Here is a 9,291-nt window from a genome sequence, read left to right as displayed (position 1 = left end):
CTCACGATTTATTACTGACTAGCATGAAGGAGGGGGCGCCCAGCATCGCACAGTCGTAAAATATGCTTAAATTTACTTAAATTTCATGCAGATTTCATATTTATTATTACAGAGCCAATTCTCTATTGAATATTATATTGTACCTAATATGTAGTACTGATTTCAAAAGTTTAAAAAAAAAATGACTTGGGTACCATCAGCTAGAATCGAAACCAAAACATTTAGCGCTCTAGCCACATTCCTTACCACTTGAGCTATCGCCAGATAGATAAGAAGGATTTAAAATTAAATCACTTCAAGCTACCTTTGAATTGCCACATGCGCACAAGTAATACAAATATGTTGACAAGTTGAAATGAACATTTTGCATTTTGACTTGCCGACATATTTCTGTATGCGTTATTCATCCACCCAAACAAAGATTTTACTAGTAATAAACCATCGTTGGTGTATGATTACTATTTCCTGTTAATTTCAGTGTTATGTGATGAGTAGTTTTTGAGAGATTGTCGGTTAGGTATTTTCACACAAACAGACAGACAAACACATACTTACATTTACTGTTTTATATATATATATATATATATAATTATGTTTCTGAAATCTTTAGATGAGGATTGATAATTTATATTTTTTGGATTATTTGGACTAGTGTTCTCATCTTGGGGTTATTCTCAAAATGTTTTGGGTGATATAACCTTCGACCTTCTTCAAGTATTATCCTGTCGTATCACAAGGACTAAAATTCACTTCTATGTGACATTTTTCTGGAGGTTGGAGGTTCAATCTTCAGTGCAGGCGATACTAACAATACAATTGCAGAATTATTTAAGACTTCTATCTGGCCATGGCTGACAAAATGAGGACATACCACTTCTTTGGATTAAATAAAAGGTTCCGTTCAAAATTCTGTGCAGATTTCCAAGTTTGACAGAACAACTCCTGAGTTTGACAAAATCCACCTATAGAAGGTCAGAGGTTACACATTGATCAAAACGTTATGAGAATTAACACTCAAGATGGGAACAGTGGTCCAAATAATCTAAATAATTTATGAAATATAATTCTTACAAGAAATTAATATAATACGAAAGTGTATAGAATATAGGTGCCAGCATTCAATACCAGCTTCCAACTGATTTCACAAAGTACACTGTTTTTACAATTTTTTTTTTTTTTTTTTACATAGGCGTCACCACTTATCAAGGCCGATAGGCCACTCAAGGATAAGGGTTAAAGAGTGTAGAGTAGTCAAAAGGACAATATAGTAATCGATAGTAATGGAAGTTCGGTAAATTTGTTAACTTAAGTGGAATGGCTCATCAGAAACTTGTTCACGTTGGACTTGAAGACAACCATATTATAGACAGCTGGAAAGCAGGAAAACGGAAGACAATTTCACAGGCGTGCAGTTCTAAGAAAGAAGCTTTGATCAAGGCTAAAACATTCATGGATAAGAATGAGATGGATAGATTGGGCATGGACGGTTGAATGATGATGAATACTATTTGAGGATTGAAAATATCTATATACTTCCCATGCAAAACAACAGCCGGTCCAGAAAACAGCCATTCTTCTCCTTTGTTGGAAATATCACTTATGGAATCTGAGGACTAAATAATAAAATAAGGGGGACAGTCATAATTCTCGTCCCTTCCCCTCATATAATATCTTATCAAATTTATTTCTTGTAAGCGTTATCTTTCAGTGAAAAATTATGAGCATTTAATAATAGAGTTACTTTTCCAACAAATCTGTAAAAAGAAAAAAACATTGGTTGTTGTTTGCAGAACCCTGACAGATCACCTAAAATAAAACGTTGAAAAGGCATACAGAACAGAGATAAATGATATAGGTATTGGAATATTATAATGCAAGAAATACCTTGCAAACTAAATCAATTTGCGGCTTATTAAAATGCTAACCTAAAGGAAGGTAAAAATATTCTAAAAAAAAAAAAAACTGAGTTATCTCCCTTGTGTTGTAAAAATAGAAACCACCATTTTGGTACGCTGATGATAATAAACAAAACAAAAAAAAAAATACATCATTGAAAATTCGATAAATAAAGAAAAAAAATTTTTTTTAACGTTCAAAACAAGAACATGACTTTTGGAAAATTTCAATGAATGTTTCCTAATGACAGAAAAAAAAATGACAATTTGTACATCCGAATCCAGATCTGGATGTCTTCTTTATGTAAATATATATTTCAAATAAAAATTTATTGAAGATCAGATCGGTAGTTAATATTATGTGCAGTTGCTAACAGACATGGCAGACATATACACCTTTAAAGCGTTTATTTAATTTAAAAAATACAGTTTTCTGATCATTATCCGCTAATAATCAAATTTTCAAATTATTGAAAAATAATTGTTTCTTCTTCTTCTTCTTCTTCTTCTTCATCATCATCATCATCATCATCAACATGTTTTTGCATTTAAGTACTAATGCTGCACGTGTTTCGACTCCAAGGTAGGTAATGCCAAGCAACATCTCATACCTCAGTAGAAGTGTGCATCACGAAAGATTAGAGACAATTCTGTAAGATGAAAAAAGAGTGCATCTGTGTTCCGTAACTAAGTCTGGATGTAGTGGAAGCCATGTTGGATTCATTGTCTCTCTGTCTTAATCGACTTCCAGGCCAAAAAGCCCAAGTGGGTTCTATTGCGTCCCAATAGATTAGTTAGCGATTGGCTCTAACCACATAGTCTGAGAGCCAAGAAAAAAGAGAGAAAATTGGCATGGATTTAACCTTTTATAAACTCAGTCACATGATCAACTAGCCTGAGAGTTGACCTTTGATTAAATAAGCCAGAAAGGAAGTTGACTGCTATAATCAATCAGCAATAATGTTATAAACCAAACACTTTTAAAATTTCAAACTGTGAAATGTTGCTGTTACTACACTTCTTTTACTATGTGGTTCGGTCCAAAGAGTTGATATCAGTTGCATGCATTCAAATCACTTCTAACACACTGAACCCAGGTCTTTCTCGGTCTAACATGGTCCCTTGTGTCTGAGACGTTCAGGTGATACATAAGATGGTACATTTTATATGACTAAACCACCTAAGATGCTGAGCATGAAAGGCATCCAAGTTTTTGATAAAAAACGGTTGAAGGAATCCTTTCCTCTACTTTGCAACTGTATGCCCACATGATCGTGGCACAATCGTTACGCTGAGATTGTTACAGATCAGAATTGTTTGGGGCTCATTTTCAACCATTCTTCATCATTATTCAATTTTTAGCAGTTCAGTTTGCTATGTAAAGTAGCTTCTTTCTTCATTTGATTTTTGGACTGGTCTTTTGAAGTGATTTGTTGACAAAATAAACTGAGTTGGTTGTTGTTTGCAGAACGTTTGAAGATAAGCCGGAAGAAAATGTGGAACAAGGCACTCAAGATAGAGGTGAATGTATTGAAATTATAATACGATAAATGCTTTGTGGATTAAGTCAAAGCTTCCTAATACATGAATATAAGAGAAAGCAAATTTACGGAGATGTGTAAAGGCATGCTGGCAGAACTTACCCGTTTGAGTGAAGAGACTGACTAAAATGGGTTTGGACAATATAGCAGCAGTGGACAAAAGATTTAATGAGTGATCAATTTCAGATATGTTTGTTTTTACTTGTGCAACTAGATTTGCAATAAGTGATATTGTTTTATTTATTTATTTATTAATCTTTTCCTTTTTTAGAGTGCAGGCATACTTATGTATTTTTATTTTAGAACTTTAAGTACGTGCAAAAGAATTCTGTTTCTTATTCGTTCTTGCATATAAGTAAAATAGATAAACCAGAAAAAACTAAAATCTCATCTATAAAAATATAACAGGATATATTTGCGCTTACAAGTAATACATAAAAAAATATGAACACTGTCAAGCCAAAGTTTCCTAATACATGGATATAAGAGAAAGCAAACTTATGATAATAGAATTTGCCTGTTTGAGTGAAGAGATCGGCCACATGTCATAAAATGGGTAGACAAGGATGTTGTCACTCTGGGAATTAAACCAAAGACAAGGAAAAGAAGATTTCTGCGTCCTACCTTTTTTGTGTGGCTATATCAACCAATTATTAGTGACACGGCCATCACGTGATCTGGAACTCTTTATTTCATTATTTACTTGTTTTCTTTTACTCAAAAGAATACGATAGAATTGACTGTATCATTTATTAAATAACATCATGAAATTTCACTCATAAGCTTTTTTATCTATTGGGTCTTTTATAATACAAACAATGTTGTGCAAACGCAATGTGTTTGTGGCTTAAAAGACCAACTTATCTAATATTGTTCCTATGCATCCACTTAACTATGACAGCATTTGGTAAAAAGGATTTTGTTTTAATGTCACAAGATTAGGTCTGGAAATATGTCCAATGTGATGTGAAAGAAAATGTATTGAACAAGGCACACAAGATAGAGAGGATAATATATGTATTAAAATTATAATACAATGAATACCTTACAGACTAAGTATGTTTGCAGCTTAATTAAAAGATTAACTTAACTGATATTGTGGATGAGAGTTTCTGTAATCGTCTGGATGGGATGTCTAAGTAAAATGCGTCCTCTTCATATAAATATTTTAAAAAGAAAAAAAGGGAGGAGTTTTTTGTTTTTATTGGCCAAAATTAAGTAGCTGATGATTGGCAAAAGAAAATTGTTTTTCCCAAACAAATAAGATTCTCTTAGCAGAAAGGGGAGGTAATTTAATAACACAAAAAAAAAACTAGAGAATATAATTTAGTAACATAATAGAAAAGGGGAAGTAACCTATTACCACCATTTTCGTACTTTAGCTAAAATAATCTCATTTACACACACTTTTTTTTTTACTTTTAAGCAAAAATATTATCTTTTATTAAACTTACGAGGCAAATTGAACAGATATTTCCTTTTTTAATTATAATTAGTGTTGGGACGATAATTGGATTCAAGAATCCGAAATATCAGAACATTTGGAGTCGTAAGAATTGGAAAAATTTTAGGCTAATTGTTCTTTTGCATCAAAATATTTGATTTTTTTTAATTTTATAGAGACAAACAACCTTTGATACAGAATATACTTTGGATATTCTTCTTGCACACAAAACGTTTTAACAAAATTTAACAAACTTAAAAGTAAAAAAATTGAAACATAATTGTCGTTATTTTTTTTTCAACAGTGAATTAATATTTGACAAAAAAGTGTGATCCTATCAACATTGCCTCTTCCCTGCACCTAAATGTTAAGAAGTAAAAAAAAAAAAGAGAGATAGAGAGAGGAAGAAATATGACAAAAGACAAGAGGAAATAAGTTTATCGGGAAAACAAATGTATAGGAAATAGGGTTGGTGAAAAGATAATAAATAGTGCTACGATACGACTCTCGATGATTCCAAATTGGAATTTATTCCCGATTTAGTATCGTGTTAATAGAAGAAGATATGTAATGTGGTGGTTATTGAATGTTACGACCCAAATGGCAAGGTAATCCTAGGTTCTTTGATCAGTACCGTCATGAAATAACCCAGAGTACAATTCGACAAGACAAAAATAAATGACGGGACATAACAGCAAGATTATATATATATATATATATATATATATATATATATATATATATATATATATACATTAATTATTTTATTGTGCAATAAAATTTAATAAACGCAAAACAAAAACATAGAATGCAATGTCCCAATGGGTCAAAACAAAGCAGAGCAAAGGAAGGAAGTTCGTTAGTTAACCAATGTTTTTCTTTTTCTCTCTTAAACAAAACATAGAATGCAATGTTCCAATGAGTTAAAACAAAATGGTTCAACAGAAGGAAGTTTGCAAGTTTACCAATGCTTCTCTTTTTTTCTCTCTTTTAAACAAAACATATAATACAATGCCACAAAGGGTCAAAACAGAATGGAGCAAAAAAAGGAAGTTCACAAGTTAACTAATGCCTCTCTTTTTATTCTCTTTATATTACATAAGATAATGTATAAAGTCACATGAAAACAAATGTCTGAAGATTTGAGTTCGTCTATTCATGGGAGTGAACAAGATTGGAATAAAAAGGGTGGCATTAATAATCACAAAGTACTTATCTCTTAGAAAAGGTATTATCCGAGTGAGATGAATGATCGACAAAAATAAAGTGTTCAAGAGAAGTCATCGTCCAATTCCGAGCTACTCGGAATTTAACAGTTCCTTGATAAAGAAATGTGTGATGTGATGAGGAGGGGGGGGGATAGGCTGTTTGTCTATGTCTATGGTAACATGTGGGTGTTATGAATTCATTGCTTCCCCTCGCGCATAACAATAGGAAGTTGTTAACCAAGGAAAACAAAAGGAAGCTGTTGGTATAGCAACGATTTTAAGAAAAAGATGAAACAATTGATGTAGATATATGTAGAGTTGGTATGCAGGGACTTTGGGAAATGGCTATGAGTTTATGACAGTAGAAACGTTTTATGGACGGTTTTGAGTTTACGACAGTTGGGGACAGTTTTGAGTTGAGAACCGTTGCCATTGGGAAACAGTTGAGGGCAGATCATGGTTTGGACCAGGTCTGAAAAGCTTTGGAAGATCAAGATGAGATGACATCAACTAACAAACTAGGTCCTGACAAAAAAATAAGATATGGACGTTAGCGCTTAGAGAGTAGTTTCCTACAATGGTATCACACACACATACACAGTGCAATGAATATTTACAAAAAGCGTTGGAGCCGTTTTATTCTAATTTTATACTGGTGAACCCATATATGCCACCTCGACAGCCACCAATATGAGAGACAATGATACAGTCAAAAGAAAAAAAAGATGACAGAAAAGAAATCCATGGCACACAACATAGGAATCAGCGATGATATTGTTGAGTGGGGTAACACGTGGTCTTATAAAAGTTCAATTTAAAAAAATAAATAAACTTTTTAATGACAAAAATATCATTTCAGTTTCAGGCCAATAAAGAATTTTATCCAAAAATATTTTCAGCAAATATTGAAATAGGCGAGAAAATCTAACGTTGCATATACCAGTAATACAATTGAACGTATTAAATACATGTAATAATACAATGATTTGTAATATTTTCTTTTTCATCAACCTATTCGATGAATTGCATGTAGTGCAGTGCATCCAAAGTCAAACTTCTATCTTTTTTCCACCAATGCATTGATCCTCATTGAACTCCACCTGATATCAATGGCTCTAGTCTCAAAGAAGCACCTTGCTCCAGCAAGCTTCTTTGACTGATCTAAACTCTTGATCTGAAATGGAACACTTACATCAAATCAGTTGCCAAGGTCTCTGAAAAAATGGTTGCGCATTCTACCGCTCCAGAAGGTATTTCACTCTTGTAATCTTCTTATTAGTCTAAGAGCTAAATACATTCTAAAATGGACTACTGCTGCTGCATCTGAAAAAGAGCTGCTCAAAGCACCGTGTCCTGCTTTGACAGAGTTCAAAATCGGCTTTGAAATCTGATAGACGATCCCCTTTTCTCCTCCCTGCAACCTCTTTCCTACAGAATAGACATTGCGAGCATGTCTTTTCTCGATCATTATTTTCATTGCAAGAACTTCAACTTATTTATATAGATGTTATTAGCCTAAGTGAGAATAGAAAAATATAAATAAAAACAACAAAATGGTTACATTCCTTTTTCCAGCAAAAATGGTCTAAAAGAATTACAACTTTCAGTGAGCCAAAATATCTTCTTTTGTGTTCGTTGACGAGCTGTAAATTTTTTACCGCTCCCTCCACTTCACCTCCCATTATATTTTGCCTGTATGGGTTTAAGAGGTAATGACATTGCGACGATATTAGGAAAAATAGTAAGAAAATCTAGAACTAGACAATGTTCATATTTGTAATAGTTCCCTTGTGGCTAGTGATTGGACAAGAAGGTAGATTTAAAATCTTGAGCCACGAGATTTCTCTCCTGCCTGTACTTGTAGCAATTTTCGACTGCTACAAATACCCCTTTATTCAATTAATGAGATAAATTGTTCTATGGCCGAGAAGAAGTGTTAATTTATGTTTATCTTAATTATCATTGTCTGTAGCAAGGATTGAACCTTTAATTTCAGAAGATTGTCACTTAAAAGTGTTAACAAATGCTTGTAACTATAGATCATGGTTCATTTAGATATATTTGGTAGCCTTAGACCTATTATTAGTTTTTTTTTTTACACATATTCACCCCTAACAAGGCATATCGCCACTTGAACATAAGGGGTTACCATTTGGAACTATGTCTAGGAAAGATTAACAAGATGTTGGTTTACACTACATTTAAACTTCTACATGTCAGTGCAGTCAGAGAAACAGGTAGCAGGAAGGGAATTCCAAAGTTTTAGTTGTTTGAGGGAAGAAACTGTCAGATTAGAATGCTTTCTGGCATTTAGGGACCTCGACAGTGAAGGGGTGTGATTTTGTTGCTAAGCAGGCTTGTTGTGAATATGTACACCGAGGAGGCATAAGTGCAACAAGTTCATCAGAACATATTCCAGTAAGATACTTGTAAAACAGGCAACATTGCAGTAATAGGTTATTGATAAAGTGTGACCTATGTAGCAGTGTTTCAAAACACTTCCACTTTTCCAGCGAAAAACCACAATGGCACACGACGTCAATAACGAAACAAATATTTTCCTTCCAAACGAACAATTCAATTCACTATCCAAGCAACTCGTTGCACATGTCAGCACACAACAAAAACCAAACAAACAAATGTCAGCCTAAAAAAAGAGTAAACGCTTTTTCCACACGTAAGTAAATACTTTTTTTACAAACACACTCCGTTTTTGACGGTTTTTTCAAACAACCACACCAACGGCAAAAAAAAAAAAAAAAAAAAAACAGGACGAAAAGTTAATTGCCGTAAACATTACTTACAAAAAATATATATATAAATATATATACACTGCATATATATTTTTTTTCCAAGGAAGGGGAGTATTGCGCGAGCCTTTCTAGTCTCACACAAACATACGTGCACACAAATATACGCGCCCACGTCCCCACACGTACATAATATATTCACGTTCGCATATATACACTCACATTCACGTGTATCCACGCACATGCTAACGTACACACATGTACTCACATATACGCACATATATGCGCACACGTACACACACATGGGCGACGTCACTTCCCCTTTCAAAGGAAATCCACACATGCGCAAAAGACCACCGGAAACACCTATAAAAGAAAGAGCAATAAGCGGCTTCTCTCTTTTCGGACTGAGAGGTTCGACAAACCAGCCACCTCCCTTTTGGGAGGCACGTG

This window comes from Euprymna scolopes, chromosome 3 (genome assembly GCF_053919585.1).
Source record: "Euprymna scolopes isolate OS-2025 chromosome 3, ASM5391958v1, whole genome shotgun sequence".
NCBI lineage: Eukaryota > Metazoa > Mollusca > Cephalopoda > Sepiida > Sepiolidae > Euprymna > Euprymna scolopes.
This window is presented reverse-complemented; position numbering follows the sequence as displayed.